The sequence below is a fragment of the Schistocerca gregaria genome, chromosome 2 (genome assembly GCF_023897955.1).
Source record: "Schistocerca gregaria isolate iqSchGreg1 chromosome 2, iqSchGreg1.2, whole genome shotgun sequence".
Lineage (NCBI taxonomy): Eukaryota > Metazoa > Arthropoda > Insecta > Orthoptera > Acrididae > Schistocerca > Schistocerca gregaria.
The window spans coordinates 326,619,240-326,638,815 of record NC_064921.1 but is presented as its reverse complement, the minus strand read 5'-3'; the positions used below and the strand labels follow the sequence as shown (position 1 = coordinate 326,638,815).

General features: G+C 45.0%; 1 protein-coding gene across 4 annotated transcripts in view; it reads left to right on the top strand.

Moving 5' to 3' along the window:
- The first annotated feature begins 6,264 nt into the window (after window positions 1-6,264).
- LOC126336969 (hemocyte protein-glutamine gamma-glutamyltransferase-like) overlaps window positions 6,265-19,576 on the top strand; it is a 159,614-nt gene continuing 146,302 nt past the window's right edge. The window contains exons 1-2 of one of the 4 annotated variants that reach the window (XM_050001180.1): window positions 6,265-6,324; window positions 17,308-17,456. The gene's annotated coding sequence lies outside the window, so the exon portion shown is untranslated. The remainder of the gene's footprint in view (window positions 6,325-17,307; window positions 17,457-19,576) is intronic. The other 3 variants (XM_050001183.1, XM_050001181.1, XM_050001182.1) reach the window with 3 other exon arrangements.

Genomic DNA, 19,576 nt, shown 5'->3' with positions numbered 1-19,576 from the left:
TTTCACGATGTCTAATGACTACTGAGGTAGCCAATATGGAGTACGTGGCAGCAGGTGGCAACACAATGCACCTAATAAGAATAAGGTATGTTTTTGGGGGTGTACAGGTACTGTTGATCACATATTATGTATATTCTCATGTCACAAGATCGGTTGTTTGTGTAATGACAATTCTCTTTAATAACAATAAAAGTTGTGTTATTTTTGATGATTAATAATATTTCAAATCAACCATTCTCTTTACACATTCCGTTCATCTATGCATAGGATATTACAAGATCGCAGACTGTAGTGTAGTCTGCAGGTACTCAAAAAGGGAAGCTGCGTTACAAAAGGCATGAATTTTCTGAGCCTTTAGTATGTTTGTTGTATGTAGAAGCTCTGTAGCGCAGAATCTAAGACTTCGACGTCGATAACCTATTGACCAAGTATGACACGGCCGTCGATCCGAACCGTTGGGTTTTCCGAGGCCTGTTCGGACGGAGCGAGGGACAGAGAGAGAGAGAGACAGAGAGAGAGAGAAAACGATACCAACAAAAGGTACTTCATTTGGAGTTGTGGTTAAGCATGCAATAAAAGAAGTCGATGGGATCTTTATTAACAGATCTACTCTGAAGAGCCAAAGAAACTGGTACACCTGTCAATACCGAGCAGGACCCCCGCGCGAGCACGCAGAACTGTCGCACCACGACATGGCATGAACTCGACTAATGTCTGAAGTAGAGTTGGAGGGAACTGACACTATGAATCCTGCAGGGTTGTCCATAAATTCTTACGAGTACGAGAGGGTGGATATATCTTCTGAACAGCAGGTTGCAAGACATCCCAGATATGCTCAAGATTATTCATGCCTGGGGGGTTTGGTGACCAACGGAAGTGTTTGAACTCGGAAGAGTGTTTCTGGAGCCACTCTGTAGCAATTGTGGACGTCCGTCCATACGCTCGATACAATCTGAAACGAGGCAACATGTTTGGAGTCATCATCGGTCCAATGTCGGCGTTGAGGAGCCCAGGCTAGGCGTGAAGCTTTGTGTCGTGCAGTTATCAAGGGTACACAAGTGTGCTTTCGGCTCCGAAAGCTCATATCCATGATGTTTCGTTGAATTGCTCGCACGCTGACACTTGTTGATGGCCCAGCATTGAAATCTGCAACAATTTGCGGAAGGGTTGCGCTTATGTCACGCTGAAAGATTCTCTTCAGTCGACGTTCTTCCCTTTGTTGCAGGATATTTTTCCGGCCGCAGCGATGTCGGGGATCTGATGTTTTACCGGACACCTGATATTCACGGTACACTGGTAAAATGGTCGTGCGGGTAAATCCCCACTTCGCTATCTCGGAGATGCTGAGTCCCATGGTTCGTGCGTCGGCTGTAAACCACGTTCAAACTCACTTAAATCTTGATAAACTGTCATTGTAGCAGCAGTAACGGATCTAAAAATTGAGCCAGAAACTTGTCTTATATAGGCGTTGTCGACCGCAGCGCCGTATTCTGTCTGTTTACATATCTCTGTATTTTACTACGCAGAGCTATGCCCGTTTCCCTGGTGTTTCAAGTGTATATCGAAGACTGTCGACTGTGATAGTTTGACCATCGCAGATGGAGACGTGGATATATCGATATTCCTGACAGGATTATCATCTTCTCAAAATTACACCTATTTCCAGAAGAGTGGATAGTATAATTCCCCCAGCGCTCTGTACTCTCAACATCGTGCAAATTCTTTCACTTCATGCAGCTACCGGATACGGCGCTATTTATTATCCCCTTTAGACAAGGGAAGAACACTGTACCATTTACAAGGAAAACCCTTCATATTTTCAAACAACCAGACTCAAGAGCACGCCAAATTTCAGACACTGTATTGTGGAGATACGAACAGAGATACACTGGACTATCTTCGCCACTGACTATTCTAAACCTGCGGCGAAGCCAAATTTACAAGACACGAGGTGCCGCCTTGTATCGTTCTTCTTGTATCTGTCAATAGGTACAGGCATGGCTGTTTAACGAATAGATTCCATGAGTTTGGGGCTTTACGCTAGCAAGAAGAGGGATAATTTCGGTAACAACAATGAAAAAGACAGCTCCATACTCTGTGCTGGAAATCATTTATCGGAAAAGGTGCAGCACAGGACCCTACAGCTTTAAAAACCTGGACTCTGGTACTTTCCCTTTGGCAGACATTGTTGTACCCATGTTCACAAGAATGCACCCGTACAGGACCTCAAAGAGAAGGATGTTGAGAGATATTGCGACGACGGGAAAACCCTAGGTGACAACATCATCATGAGTGTCTGTTCTGCGACAAGTTTGTTTCATTCGCAAATTTAATGTTTTAAAAAGTCAATTAGCTGCTATGAAATGACATTGTATTTGGAAGGAGGAGCTGTTATTGCTGTTGTTTGACATTTAGAAATACCTTTCATAAAAGACCTGCATTTTTTGTCATTTTAGGCAGTCTTAAGAGTAATTAACATCCCATCCAGGTTAGGAGGCTGAGTGGGTGGTTGGGTGGGGGGGGGGGGGGGTTCGAGGAGGAGGAGGGAGGGGGTATGCAGTTGTAGATGTTAACCTTTGACCATTACAGGAGTGTATCATTATTCTTTTAAAAAGGCGTACAACGAAAAATTTTAGAGCCCAAATGTGTCCTTTATGTAGTTTTTCTGATAATGTATTTTACTGTTCCTTGGAAACTCTGTATATTGATAAGTATGTAGCGCATGTCAGACGAGTGAAAATTACAGACAATTTTACATTGTACAAGAAAGCTCTGAAGGATTTTTAAGTAAGATACAAAGTTAAATACACTCCTGGAAATGGAAAAAAGAACACATTGACACCGGTGTGTCAGACCCACCATACTTGCTCCGGACACTGCGAGAGGGCTGTACAAGCAATGATCACACGCACGGCACACCACGAACCGCAGTGTTGGCCGTCGAATGGCGCTAACTGCGCAGCATTTGTGCACCGCCGCCGTCAGTGTCAGCCAGTTTGCCGTGGCATACGGAGCTCCATCGCAGTCTTTAACACTGGTAGCATGCCGCGACAGCGTGGACGTGAACCGCATGTGCAGTTGACGGACTTTGAGCGAGGGCGTATAGTGGGCATGCGGGAGGCCGGGTGGACGTACCGCCGAATTGCTCAACACGTAGGCGTGAGGTCTCCACAGTACATCGATGCTGTCGCCAGTGGTCGGCGGAAGGTGCACGTGCCCGTCGACCTGGGACCGGACCGCAGCGACGCACGGATGCACGCCGGGACCGTAGGATCCTACGCAGTGCTGTAGGGGACCGCACCGCCACTTCCCAGCAAATTAGGGACACTGTTGCTCCTGGGGTATCGGCGAGGACCATTCGCAACCGTCTCCATGAAGCTGGGCTACGGTCCCGCACACCGATAGGCCGTCTTCCGCTCACGTCCCAACATCGTGCAGCCCGCCTCCAGTGGTGTCGCGACAGGCGTGAATGGAGGGACGAATGGAGACGTGTCGTCTTCAGAGATGAGAGTCGCTTCTGCCTTGGTGCCAATGATGGTCTTATGCGTGTTTGGCGCCGTGCAGGCACACAGGGCCAACACCCGGCATCATGGTGTAGGGAGCGATCTCCTACACTGGCCGTACACCTCTGGTGATCGTCGAGGGGACACTGAATAGTGCACGGTACATCCAAACCGTTATCGAACCCAGCGTTCTACCATTCCTAGACCGGCAAGGGAACTTGCTGTTCCAACAGGACAATGCACGTCCGCATGTATCCCGTGCCACCCAACGTGCTCTAGAAGGTGTAAGTCAACTACCCTGGCCAACAAGATCTCCGGATCTGTCCCCCATTGAGCATGTTTGGGACTGGATGAAGTGTCGTCTCACGCGGTCTGCACGTCCAGCACGAACGCTGGTCCAACTGAGGCGCCAGGTGGAAATGGCATGGCAAGCCGTTCCACAGGACTACATCCAGCATCTCTACGATCGTCTCCATGGGAGAATAGCAGCCTGCATTGCTGCGAAAGGTGGATATACACTGTACTAGGGCCGACATTGTGCATGCTCTGTTGCCTGTGTCTATGTGCCTGTGGTTCTGTCAGTGTGATCATGTGATGTATCTGACCCCAGGAATGTGTCAATAAAGTTTCCCCTTCCTGGGACAATGAATTCACGGTGTCCTTATTTAAATTTCCAGGAGTGTAATTCATAGAACAGACACTGAAAAATTGGCAAAATTTTGCGGTTTTTCGGCTCCCCCAAGTTAGCACAGAGTTCCCGACGTGGAAAACTTGAACAGCGTCTAATTAGCTTCAACTAAAGTACGTTTTCCTCTTCTGTGTGTATAAAACGTCGTAGGAGACCGTTGATGCCAAACCCAGACTGTAGGAAAGATGATCGACAAATCCTCACATGAATCGTTGAAGTTGTTGAGCATTCTCGTGTAATACAGATTCAACAAGGAGAGCGTGCTTCTACATTCTGTAAAGCCTTCGTATCTTTACTGACTGTTCCCGCCGTTGGTATGAAATTATTTTTATTCTCGAATACAACCAGATTTATATTTTTGTGTTACAAGTTTCATCCTCAGAAAGGTGTTCAGCCGAAGATTCTAGTAGCTTCATGCATGGACACATACCAGTAACATATATGATTGTGTCAGGAAAAAGAATTGTTTCAAGTAAAGCAACCACGGGCGTTACTTCACAAAAATATGCCGTACTTCATAAAATGCAGTCTTATGGCCTCAACCAGTAACTGTTGACTATGACGATGTGGCTCGTCAAATTGGTTTCGGCATCTTTGCAGCGGGGATAAGAAGGTTCATATATCGCTATTACGTGTGGAAATCGATGTGGTGCTGTAATTAGAAAGTCAGCATGTATATGCAGTATCTGTACGTAAGCACATTGTGATACTGACACTTTTTAATTTTGTGCCTCATTAGAGGTGTACTTCAGAAATATGAGATCTGGATCATTTGGAACAAAATAAAGCAATAAGAAGTGAAAAATAAGAGAGGCACACACACATTGATGGTGGAATAACTTTGCAGAAGCGTGTTTCGATTAAAGAATAAATAACAGTGTTCCGTCTCAAGGCGGATCTTCAAATGCGTTTCCTGCAGACACTGGCTGGTCAAAGAAAACCAGGCAGATTAGAGGTTATCCTCCCATTGGCATCAGCGTCATTGAAGAAGCATTTACAGAACCGACCATTATTTTGATTTTGAAATTTACTTAATTACCTTGTATCGCATTCAAACGTTTTCACACCCATTTTCGGAAGGTTCACATTTAGTTTACATAAAAAGACCTCTGCCATTGTCTCTTTTTACTTGCGAATTCTTTCCTACTGTCACCTTGGCTAAGAAATTCTAATCAGAGTGCACAGTATACACTGCGGGCACGTGTGGTACAGATAAAGCACGACCATGCACAGCGGCGAATTGAAACTGAACGTGTGTCTTACGAGGAGACACCTGCAAGTAAAACTGAATTAATCAAGGGTAATAAAATAAATCTAAATATCTAATAGAGAATAGTTGTTCTTAATCATTCCTCATTTATGTACGTTACGGTCACAATGTTCAGCTATCTGTTATGGATAGAATCAGGCAACTGATACCATTAAAAAATACGTACAGTTTTGACAACGCTGTGACAGCTCGTTGCGTTTTTCTAAAGTAATTGTTACGACACCATCCTAAAGGGTTAGAGGGAAACACAAAAGATAATAAATTGGGAAGATGAAACGATGAAGAACTTACTCTTATCGAACATATTTTCATTGAACATTGTGGTGCCCTACTTGATACCAGTCCAGAAAAGAGCTAAGAGAGTATAACTTGATTTATTTACAGACATATCACGCCGCAATACTTCAATAAATGCTGCTCCAGAAAACATTTTAAAGTGAGTGAGTTTGTCTGAAAATGTAGCATTTTATTCTCGTTAAATTACGATTATGTTGCATCACATGCCACCTTTTTCTGACAATTCATTTCTCTCCAGCAACCTATTTGGAACTGCAGCTTTGAGACGAGTGACACTTCTATTGTGAAACCTGCAGCCGACTTCCGTGGTATACGCTGGAAGCAGTATCACGCCTATCTTAGGCCAGCCGATTTCGAGAAGTATGGAAAGACGCGAGCTGGAGATGCCAGCAGGCGACGAACTATTTTTGCGGACGTCAAGTGCCGCTCTGCGCCGGCCGCGAGCAGAGCGCATGCGCGGCCGGAGCGCCCGCCATATTTAAAGCGAGCGATGCGCGCGACTGCTCACTCGCCCGCCGCCTCCCTCAGTGGCTGCCGTCTCGACGCCGTCTTCCAGCATTCTTGATGTAAGTACTGGTCGTTACGTGTTCATTCAAGCTTCACGATGCTCACGCACTCTTAACATAATATGCTTCATCACTTCCACAATGAATTCTGAGCACTAATGTTGCTTTTAGGAACAGACAAGAATTGTTTTGTTTCTCGTTGTGAATGTTTTGACTAGAAAGTTGCGATCTGACATTTATCACGTTTTGGAATGTATTCCAAACTTGAGCAATGTAACATTTAATTGACAATAGCAAGAATTAAAGCTTCCTTTGTTTTAGGCATCACAGAGCGCATAGTTTCCTTTAAGAATCTCTGGTAGATGACCTTTCTTGAAACGAACTGTGTCATAGTATTCTAGGAACCCTTTTAATGAGTACGCTAACATTCCTGAGGGGATTCTGCATTTTCTAACAAGTATTTAACTGTTTTACATTATTATGAACTCTAGATGTGACTAAACAGCACACACACAAGAAAGATACGTTAAAATTGTCTTAAACCGTAAATAACAAGTGTAATCAAAAAGTTACAGGAATATTTGTTTTTCCTAAAGAATTTTTATTTATTCATCAACATCAACTCTGTCACCTCCAAAGTAATCCCCCTGAGACATAATACTTTTGTGCCAGCGCTTGTTTCCAATCTTGGAAGCCATTCCGGAACACACGTTTCATTATTGTGTTCGGCTCCTTCAGTGATTCTGTTTTTATCGTCAGTGGTGGCAAAACGCCTCGGGAATAGAAAGAAGTTGCAGGGGCCCATGTCTGGTGAATACAGTGGCTGAGGCAACATAACGGTTTTGTTTTTTGCTAAAAAATCGTGAAATGCCGTTGACATGTTAGCGGAAGTGTCATCGTCATGCAGTTTCCTCCTCTAGTGGTTTCGTCGCAGTTCTGGTCATTTTCTTCGGATTGCTTCACGCCAACGGTGTATAACTTTCAGGTAGTACCCCCTATTGACCGTACGACCATAAGGCCGGAACGCATGATGCACTATCCCACTGTAACAGAAGAAAACAGTGAGAAGAACCTCCGCATGTACTTGAACTTGGCGAATTTCGTTCGTTCTTGCCTCTTCAGGTAGTTCCCCTTGGGACAACCCGGCGTGGTTTCTACGACGTTCCAGTATACCCATGTTTCGTCACCTGTTACAAACTTCTTCAGAAGTTCAGGATCGTTGTCGATTTCGTGCAGCAATTACTGAGAGATTTCTACGTGACATCGGTTTTGGTCGAAATTAAAAAACTTCGAAATAAACTTTGTTGTTACGCGTTTCATGCCCAAAACATCCGAAAAACTTGCTTGGCATGAGCCAAAGAATACAGCGACATCATCAGCAACATCTCTGATGGTAATTCGGCAGTTTTCCAGAACTATTTTCTTTACTTCTTCCACAATGTCGTCAGTAATTGGTGTGGCAGGGCGTCCAGGCGGTCGTCGTCTTCAAAGTCTTCTCAACCATCTTTGAAACGTTTATGCTACTCGTAAACTCACGTCTTACTCATAGCAGATTCGCTAAAAACCATAGTCAACAATTCGAATGCGGTGCAGCAATTTATCCAATCTTTCATGCAAAATTTTATTCAAATTCTTTGATCCGTCTTTTTCGAAAGTAAAAGTTCGGTGAGCACCCGAAAACATCCATAACTTTTTCGACTGTCCACAATGAATTAAATATTCAAAGCAGTTGAAAAGGCGAACATTCATTAGAAACATTTGTACCAACAAGACAAAAAAATTTTGAAAAACGGGTGTATAAAACCCACGAAATTAAAAAAAATTCCTTTTATTTTTTGATCACTCCTCGTATGCGTGTTTTATTGCTGCGGGCCCATCTACAGTTTTTTTCGTAGCCTCTTTTGCTTTTTGTGCTCTTGAGCGACAGAATTCAGGGATGTTATGTGAGGCAACTCTATTTCTTTAACGAATGTGAAATACATATGACGTGAATACTTAAGAAAAAGTATGAAACAAGGAAAGCACGCGGGAATTTAGCAGGAAAGAGAGGAGGAAATATTCTTCGTATCAAAAATTGCGACGTGGGAAACAAGGAAGTTTCCTCTTAAATGTTGTAGTAATTGTTATCACACTTACGTTTTTTAAATGTTCTTATCTTTTTTATTCAGTTATTTGTGTAATTTTTAAGGATTTAATAGTTGTTTTCGTAAGAGGGGCACTTACTTCCGCGAGCTCTACTTCCAGAAAAAAGAAAGCAATCTATACAGCCATCTTACGACTGAATGAAATACGTTGAATACTAGGATGAAATGATCATATTTATGACGAAAACTAGTTTCTGTTTCTTGAATATCCTTCCTATGTAACAACCTTCAGAGCAGTTTTGTATCATAGTAACAAAACTTGTTGATAAACATGAAAGTGTTTTAGCGATAAGTCCCTGGAATTAGATATAACATCAGAATTGAGCATAACTGTCGAAAACTTATAAGTGCTCAAGCCCCTTTTCTTTTGTGAATAAAATTCTTCAGGATATGTAACCTTATTGTCATCATCATCATCATCATCATTTAAGACTGATTATGCCTTTCAGCGTTCAGTCTGGAGCAGCCCCCTTTTAAATTCCTCCATGATCCCCTATTCAGTGCTAACATTGGTGCCTCTTCTGATGTTAAACCTATTACTTCAAAATCATTCTTAACCTAATCCAGGTACCTTCTCCTTGGTCTGCCCCGACTCCTCCTACCCTCTACTGCTGAACCCATGATTCTCTTGGGTAACCTTGCTTCTCCCGTGCGTGTAACATGACCCCACCATCTAAGCCTGTTCGCCCTGACTGCTACATCTATAGAGTTCATTCCCAGTTTTTCTTTGATTTCCTCATTGTGGACACCCTCCTGCCATTGTTCCCATCTACTAGTACCTGCAATCATCCTAGCTCCTTTCATATCCGTAACCTCAACCTTGTTGATAAGGTAACCTGAGTCCACCCAGCTTTCGCACCCATACAACAAAGTTGGTCGAAAGATTGAACGGTGCACAGATAACTTAGTCTTGGTACTGACTTCCTTCTTGCAGAAGAGAGTAGATCGTAGCTGAGCGCTCACTGCATTGGCTTTGCTACACCTTGCTTCCAGTTCTTTCACTATGTTGCCATCCTGTGAGAATATATATCCTAAGTACTTGAAACCGTCCACCTGTTCTAACTTTGTTCCCCGTATTTGGCACTCAATCCGTTTACATTTCTTTCCCACTGACATTACTTTCGTTTTGGAGGTGCTGATCTTCATACCATAGTCCTTACATTTCTGATCTAGCTCTGAAATATTACTTTGCAAACTTTCAATCGAATCTGCCATCACAACTAAGTCATCCGCATATGCAAGACTGCTTATTTTGTGTTCACATATCTTAATCTCACCCAGCCAGTCTATTGTTTTCAACGTATGATCCATAAATAATATGAACAACAGTGGAGACAGGTTGCATCCTTGTCTTACCTCTGAAACTACTCTGAACCATGAACTCAATTTACCGTCAACTCTAACTGCTGCCTGACTATCCATGTAAAGACCTTTAATTGCTTGCAAAAGTTTGCCTCCTATTCCATAATCTCGTAGAGCAGCCAATAACTTCCTTCTAGGAACCCGGGATATGCCTTTTCTAGATCTATAAAGCATAGATACAATTCCCTGTTCCACTCGTAACACTTCTCCATTATTTGCCGTAAGCTAAAAATCTGGTCCTGACAACCTCTAAGAGGCCTAAACCTACACTGATTTTCATCCAATTGGTCCTCAACTAATACTCGCACTTTCCTTTCAACAATACCTGAGAAGATTTTACCCACAACGCTGATTAAAGAAATACCTCTGTAGTTGTTACAATCTTTTTTGTTTCCATGTTTAAAGATTGGTGTGATTACTGCTTTTGTCCAGTCTGATGGAACCTGTCCCGACTCCCAGGCCATTTCAATTATCCTGTGTAACCATTTAAGACCTGACATTCCACTGTATTTGATGAGTTCCGACTTAATTTCATCCACCCCAGCTGCTTTATTGCACTGCAATCTATTGACCATTTTCTCTATTTCCTCAAATGTGATCCTATTTCGATTATCATTCCTATCCCATTCTACCTCGAAATCTGAAACATTACTGATCGTATTTTCACCTACATTGAGCAACTCTTCAAAATATTCCCTCCATCTGCCCAAGGCATCCACAGGATTCACCAGCAGTTTTCCTGACCTGTCCAAAATACTTGTCATTTCCTTCTTACCTCCCTTTCGAAGACTGCTAATTACACCCCAGAATGGTTTTCCAGCAGCTTGACCCATAGTCTCCAACCTGTTTCCAAAGTCTTCAAGATTTCTTCTTGAATGGTGCAATTATCTGTTTGGCTTTGTTTCTTTCTTCAACATATCTTTCTCTGTCTACCTGAGTTCTAGTATGTAGCCATTTTTGATACGCCTTCTTTTTCCTGTTACAGTCTTCCTTGACTGTGTCATTCTACCATGCTGTTTGCTTCATCCTACTTTTACACACTACTGTTCCAATGACAGATCTGGTTCCCCTGCCTTCCCAAGTATACCGGTGAATGTTCTTATGTTTAAAAAAGGAGTTTGTGATTACTAAGCCTATACTGGCACAGAAATCCAGGAGTTGTTTCCCGTTCCTGTTGGCCTCCATATCCTCTCCAAATTTACCCATAACCTTTTCATACCCTTCTGTTCGATTTCCAATCCTGGCATTAAAATCCCCCTTGAGCAGAACACTGTCCTTGTCCTTTACTCTAACAACTACATCTCTGAGTTCCTCATAAAAACTATCCATCTTATCTTGATCTGTCCCTTCACAATGCGAATATACTGACACAATCCTAATTTTATTGCTAGACACTGTCAAATCTATCCACATCAGCCGTTCGTTTACATACCTTATTGCAACTACGCTGGGTTCCATTTCTTTCCTGACGTAAAGCCCTACACCCCATTGTCCTATTCCTGACAGGTAGACCTCATTGTCAATATGTAAAATTCTCCAACGTTTCGGCCACTGTGGGTTCAGAGCCGAGGAAGGTCATTTGCAGCAGTAGTCGAATCGTAGGAGAATTCTACATATTGACAGTATGCTCACATACCTAGAAGAATGTTATTGACAGTGATAAATGCTACGGCACCCTTCGCTGACTTGGTATTTCGTTTTACAGAGACGTTTTTTAAACTTTTTTTGCTTTTGAAAGCATTTTACGGATACGTTTAGCTTTTATCGTTTCTCAAGAAGATATTTTCCAAGAATATGAGGAGAACGGTGTGGATCGGGATTGATGTGTGGTGTACTGTGTTGTCTTTTGGCACCTGTTTAGAGCCTAGTGTGCTTCTCAGTTGTACTGAATAAACCAGCAGAAACTGTAGGGTGCTGTAAACTCTCTATTACACATAAATACGTTGGTTTCATAATAAAAATTGTTAGGCCAGTGGAGCTCGAAAAAGAGGAGACTCGCTAGTATTGAATGTCTAGTCCGTAACGTGATCATTAGATACCGAGCACTAGTTCATTTTGCATCTTATGTGGGAGGCAATCATGCGTGACCTATTTATGAGACCCATCTCTGTCTTAGCCTAATACAGTTTCGGAAAACCAAGAGTTACTTACGTCTCGTTAGCCGGATGGGGACTTGAACAAGGTTTCTTCCTAGCCCGAGTCCAGGATTTCAGTGACTGTGGTGCCTCAACGGCAGTGGTGTTCAACACGAGGACAACCGGTCCAAGGAAAGCAAATGTGATGGTCAACAGACTGCACACCAGCGTGCTAATTTCAATCTCAAATCACTCTGCAGTGTCTTACGGAGTGTTGGCTGATCGTCGTCTTTGCATCAGATGTTGACGTTGCCGCTGGTGTCCTCTTTGTGCATTTAACAGTGCATGCACAGAGTTTCAGTCAGTTATTTTCTTATAATATTCATCGCTAAGCACATAAAACAAACTACTATACAGCACAAGCACTAGTTACAGTTATCCAGACGATATAAGACCTCATCTGAGAAAACGAAGGCCACATTAAAGATTTTGTCCAGCACGGGATTCCCACACTGTCCCCACCGGCCAGAAATGAGCACAGATTCTTCAATAGACAGCTGGATGAAGGTACCTGAGTATCATACAGGTTGTCTCACATTCCTTTCGTGGTTGAAGCTGAATCTTTTACTTAGGACTCGGGACGCACAGTGAACGTAACATAGGAGATATGACAGGTCAGTACAGGCGGTAGCTATCTGTTGCTGGGTCCTAGGGCATATACTAATCTCAAACGTTCCTGGAGCAAAACAGGCTCCACTCAAAGAAACAGCGTGGATTCAGGAAAGACCACTCGCGTCAAGAAGAACTCGTTTCATTCATGTACGACATATTGTAAACAAGACATGTAAGTGACGAAGTAGATTCTGTCTCCCTAGTCTTCCGAAAGGTGTTCAACACTGTACCAAATCGCTGACTCATAACTAAGATACGATTATGTGGAATATCTTTGCAAACACATCTTTGGGTCGAGGAATATTTGACCGATAGGACCCAGTACGTTGTACTGGTTGGCTAATGTTCCGCACAAACGGTAATAACGTCTGGTGTAACGTACTAGGACCTCTAATGTTTTCAGTATACGTAAATGGTTTATCAGATGGTTTCAGCAGCGTGTAAGAGTGTCCACCGACAAAGCTATCGTGTACAGGGTAGTATATGTGGTCCGCCGATCGCAATGAGCTACAGAGAAACTTGAGGAAAATGACAACTATGACTGTGGATAAATGTCAGAAACTAATTAACTTTATCCAAACAGGCCTAGAAAGCCAAGCGGCACCGACCGACCGCCGTATTATCTTCATTCCATGGGAGTTACTGGATGCAGATATGGAGTAGCATATGGTCACCACACCAATCTCCCGCCCGTTGTCAGTTTTCGTGACCCGTGCCGCAACTTCTCAGTCAAGTAGCTCTTCTTGTCCTCACAATGGCTGAGTATACCCCTCTTGCTAAAAGCGCTCAGAAGACCAGGGCGGTATACCCCAACGGCGTTTAACACCGGTAACCAGGCGGGAACGGATGTTACCACTGTGGCAAAGCCGTTAGCAAATATAAGATAATGCTTATAACAAAAATAAAGGACGCGATTGTATTTGATCCAGAAAATGTCGTGGGGAAGACGAGCCAAAGACTGCGTTTTCTTGGCAGAACGCTTGAAAGACGCAGCACATTGCTTAAAAAGACTACCTACGCTACGCTTGTCAGTCCCGTTCTGGACTACTTGTGCGCGGTATTACGTCCTTAACGGATAGGATTGATGGTGGTCATCGATAAAATTCAAAGAAGACCAGCTCGTTTTTTATTGTCACGAAATAGAAAGAATAGGAGAAGCTAGTTGGGGTTGTGATCATAAAAAAATATGCGTTTTTCGTTGCAGCGAGATCTTTTCACGAAAGTTCAAAAAAATCGTTCAAATGGCTCTGAGCACTATGGGACTTAACATCTGAGGTCATCAGTCCCTAGGACTTAGAACTTCTTAAACCTAACTAATCCAAGGACATTACGCACATCCATGCCCGAGGCAGGATTCGAACCTGCAACCGTAGCGGTCGCGCGATTCCAGACTGAAGCGCCTAGAACCGCTCGGTCACTCCGGCCGGTATATGACAAGAAGTGTCTGGAGCAGTTGTTAGATTGGTTATTGCTGCTGCAACGGCAGATTATGAGGATGTGAGTGAGTCTGAGCGTGGTGTTATAGTCGGCGCACGACCGATGGGACACAGCATCTCCGAGGTAGCAATGAAGTGGGGGTTTTCCCGTACGACCATTTCACAAGTGCACCATGAATACCAGGAATCCGGTAAAACATCAAACTTCCGATATCGCTGTGGCCTGTAACAGATCCTGCAAGAGCGGGACCAACGACGACTGAAGAGAATCGATCAGCGTGACAGAAGTGCAATCCTTCCTCAAATTGCTGCAGATTTCAATGCTGGGCCACCAACAAGTTTCAGCGTGCGAAATATTCAATGAAACATCATCGATATGAGTTTTCGAATACGAAGGCACACTCGTGTACCCTTGATGACGGCACGAGACAAAGCTTTATATTTCGCCTGGGCCAGTCAACACCAACAATGGACTGTTGATGACTGTAAATATGTTGCCTGATCGGAGGAGTTTCGTTTCAAATTGTATCGATCGGATGGACGTGTAAGACTATGGAGACAACCTCCTGAACTTCGTGAATCCATGGACCCTGCATATCAGCAGGAGACTGTTCGAGGTTTTGGAGGCTCTGTAATGGTGTGGTGCGTGTGCAGTTGGAGTGATATGAGACCCCTTATATGTCTAGATTCAACTCTGTCAGGTGATACGTATGTAAGCATCCTGTTTGATCACATGCATCCTGTCATATCCATTGTGCATTCCGACAGACTTCGGCAATTCCAGTAGGACAGTGTGACACCCCACACGCCAAGAATTGGTACCAGGTGGCTCCAGGAACACTCTTTTGAGTTTAAACACTTCCGATGGCCATCAAATTCCCCAGACATGAACATTGTTGGGCATATCTGGGATGCCTTGCAACGTGCTGTTTAGAACAGCTCTTCACCCCTCGCACTCTTACGAGTTTACGGACAGCCCTGCAGGATTCGTGGTGTCAGTTCGCTCGAGCACTACTTCAAAAATGGTTCAAATGGCTCTAAGAACTAAGGGACTTAACATCTGAGATCATCAGTACCCTAGACTTAGAACTACTTAAACCTAACTACCCCTAAGGACATCACATACATACATGCCCAAGGCAGGATTCGAACCTGCGACCGTAGCAGCATCGCGGTTCTGGACTGAAGCGCCTAGAACCGCTCGGACACAGCAGCCGGCGCACTACTTCAGACATTAGTCGAGTCCATGTCCTTTTGCGGCACTTATGCTTGGTCGCGTGGACCCAAAGCGATTTTCGGCAGGTGTACCCGTTTTTTTGGCTCTCCAGTATAGATATAGATATACACTCCTGGAAATGGAAAAAAAACACATTGACACCGGTGTGTCAGACCCACCATACTTGCTCCGGACACTGCGAGAGGGCTGTACAAGCAATGATCACACGCACGGCACAGCGGACACACCACGAACCGCGGTGTTGGCCGTCGAATGGCGCTAGCTGCGCAGCTTTTGTGCACCGCCGCCGTCAGTGTCAGCCAGTTTGCCGTGGCATACGGAGCTCCATCGCAGTCTTTAACACTGGTAGCATGCCGCGACAGCGTGGACGTGAACCGTATGTGCAGTTGACGGACTTTGAGCGAGGGCGTATAGAGGGCATGCGGGAGGCCGGGTGGACGTACCGCCGAATTGCTCAACACGTAGGCGTGAGGTCTCCACAGTACATCGATGCTGTCGCCAGTGGTCGGCGGAAGGTGCACGTGCCCGTCGACCTGGGACCGGACAGCAGCGACGCACGGATGCACGCCAAGACCGTAGGATCCTACGCAGTGCCGTAGGGGACCACACCGCCACTTCCCAGCAAATTAGGGACACTGTTGCTCCTGGGGTATCGGCAAGGACCATTCGCAACCGTCTCCATGAAGCTGGGCTACGGTCCCGCACACCGTCAGGCCGTCTTCCGCTCACGTACCAACATCGTGCAGCCCGCCTCCAGTGGTGTCGCGACAGGCGTGAATGGAGGGACGAATGGAGACGTGTCGTCTTCAGCGATGAGAGTCGCTTCTGCCTTGGTGCCAATGATGGTCGTATGCGTGTTTGGCGCCGTGCAGGTGAGCGCCACAATCAGGACTGCATACGACCGAGGCACACAGGGCCAACACCCGGCATCATGGTGTGGGGAGCGATCTCCTACACTGGCCGTACACCTCTGGTGATCGTCGAGGGGACACTGAATAGTGCACGGTACATCCAAACCGTCATCGAACCCATCGTTCTACCATTCCTAGACCGGCAAGGGAACTTGCTGTTCCAACAGGACAATGCACGTCCGCATGTATCCCGTGCCACCCAACGTGCTCTAGAAGGTGTAAGTCAACTACCCTGGCCAGCAAGATCTCGGGATCTGTCCCCCATTGAGCATGTTTGGGACTGGATGAAGCGTCGTCTCACGCGGTCTGCACGTTCAGCACGAACGCTGGTCCAACTGAGGCGCCAGGTGGAAATGGCATGGCAAGCCGTTCCACAGGACTACATCCAGCATCTCTACGATCGTCTCCATGGGAGAATAGCAGCCTGCATTGCTGCGAAAGGTGGATATACACTGTACTAGTGCCGAAATTGTGCATGCTGTGTTGCCTGTGTCTCTGTGCCTGTGGTTCTGTCAGTGTGATCATGTGATGTATCTGACCCTAGGAATGTGTCAATAAAGTTTCCCCTTCCTGGGACAATGAATTCACGGTGTTCCTATTTCAATTTCCAGGAGTGTAGATTAAGATAATAATGATAAACTTGCTGAGCACGTTGCATCGTGTGTAGGGAAAATACCGTCAAACAATATGAACCAAGACGATTACATTAAGTCCGTGTAAGAAAAGGCGAATGAAATACTTAGCTCCGTTGGAATTGTTCTCGGAAAATCCAATGTCTCTGTAAGGAAATCCCATGCAGGAGAGCAGTGTGACCACTTGTAGAATATTTTTCCATTGTAGGGGACCCTTATCAAGATCGCGTGAAAGACATCGTACGAATTCAGAAACGCGCCTTGAGTTTGTAGCAGACCTATATAGCCGAACGGGAGTGTAGTGCTCCTGTAATATAAGTGGGAATGCTTCGGAGAAAAGTTTTGTCATTCTCAGGAATCGCTGCTAGATAAATTCGCCTAGGATATATTTAGTTTAGGCACCTCAAGAATAGGTCGAGAGAGAGTAAAGCACATAGACATGCATATAGACGGCCATGTTTCCCTTGCACATTAAGTGAATGGGAGATGACATAAAATCGATAATATCGATGTAGATAGTTAGTGTGTGCAGTTCAGCGAGGCGGTACTGACGTTTTGTTGTTACCCTTTACAGCTGAGCCAGATTAGTTAGAAGTTTGGAGGGAGGAAACACGGCAGAGCAGATCTGCGCCGCTTCCCGGAGCCAACCGGTTTTTTCTCAGACTGCTGCCGGGAGCTCCGCTTTCCGTGCTGCACCGGCCCTCAGTAACAGCGAGTCACGTGGTACGTAGGCACCGATAATAGCAACATTCACTCTGAAACAACACTTGTACATTCGCCCATAACAGATGAAACACTTAGACAACACACACAAAAAGGAAAAAAAAAAAAACATCCGACGCACCACGAATGGATCATCCGAATGGAACGGGAATCCGTATATGTGAACTACTTTGACAGACAAAACAGTGATTACAACTTCGGAAAAAATGGATTAATTAATTAAGAGGAAGAACTTCACAAGCTGAGCGAGTCAGTAATGGATTGGTCCACGTCTAGCCCTTATGCGATCAGTCATTCGGATTGGCATCGAGTGACAGAATTGTTGGATGTCCTCCTGAGGGATATCGTGCCAAATTCTGACCAACTGGCGCGTTAGATTATCAAAATCCTGAGCTGGTTGGGGACTCCTGCTGATGATGCTACAAGCGTACTCAACTGGAGAGAGATCTGTCGGCATTCCTAGCCAGCGTAGGGTTTGGCAAGCACGAAGGTAAGCAGTAGAAACTCTCGCCGTGTGAGGGCGGGCATCATCTTGCTGAGATGTGAGCCCAGGACGGCTTGGCATGAAGGGTAACAAAATGGGGCGTAGAATATCGTCGACTTACCGCTGTGCTGTAAGTTTACCACGGATGACAACCAAAGGGGCCTTGTTACGAAACAAATTGACATTCCAGACCATCACTCCTGGTTGTCAGGCCATATAGCAAGCACAGCCAGGTTGCCATCCCACACTATCTGGCCGTCTCCCCACATGTCTTCGCCGATCATCGGGGCTGAGTTGAAAGCGGTACTCATCAGTGAAGACAATTCTGCTCCAGTCAATGAGATTCTGGGCCAAAGACGTGTCTGGAGATGTCCCAGAGAGCTTTGGGATACCAACGTGACTGTCGCCCGCCATACTCACAGACAACAAGAAATGATGTTTTGGGATGCCATTTCTTGTCATCCGCGGCACCTTTACAACGCTGCGGTACGTCGGCGGTATTGTGCACTCCGTTTTGTTGCCGTTCATGGCAAGCCATCCTGGGATTACAAGTCAGCGAGATAATGCCCCTCCGCACACAATGGTTGTTTCTACTGCTTGCCTTCTTGTTTGTCAAACCCTACGTTGGTTAGCAAGGTCTCCGGGTCTCTCCCCAAATGGAGAACTTCTGGAGCACTACAAGCAGAACCGTCGACCCGTCTCGAGATTATGACGATCTGACGGGACAATTAGAGAGACTTTGGCTCCATATTCCTCAGGAGAACATCCAATAATTCTGTCGATCAGTGCCAAGCCGAACAACTCCTTGAACGAACGAGTCATTGGTCTGCCAATTAGTGAAGTTCTTTGTCTTGATAAATCATCGAAATTTTGTGAAATTGTAATCATTTGTTTGTGTAGACTTGCACATTACATCTACCGTTCCCCCTCACATTCGGATACTTCGTTCGTGGTGCGTTTTTTTTTCTTAGAGTGAACATAAGTGGAACAAAGATGAGTGTCGAATTTGTAGTTGCTCATAACTGTACTAATCAGATTATTGCACAACCAGTTTCAGCGTCTTCAGTGGTATTGCAGTTGTGAGACAATCCATAACCAATTTCGGGCATCGTGTTACAAATTAACATCACCACTCAGCTATAAATCAGGAGCACGTATAGCTTGCAGTAAACCTGTAGCGAACACCATACAGGATTGTCAATTGCTTATTCCGCTGCACACAACTTAATAACATAATACATTCTGGGTCAAGGGAGCCACAATACCTCGATCCTGTGGCAAACAGCCTCCTTGAGTTCGAACTGTGTCACGTCAAGTAATCAAGGATAACAGGTGGGGCACAACCTGTTGAGATACAAAAGTGTTCAAGTTCTCTAAAGGGACGAACTGTATGATATCAAAAATCGTATGTTCCGTGTAATTCCTCTGCATTCACCTTTTCATAGGTATTTCTGGAGCTTTCACCTTCTCGGTCAGAGTAGCTGCCGTGTCATTTACCGGTGGGTAGGGAGTCGTACCGCTTGCCGCGTGGGACAGAGGTCTGTTTGCCGGCCAAACAGTAGGCTGAGGAGACTGTGACAACATGTCGGACCGCTGCAGGGCTGCGTCAGCGAGCCTTGGTGTTGCCTTACGATGA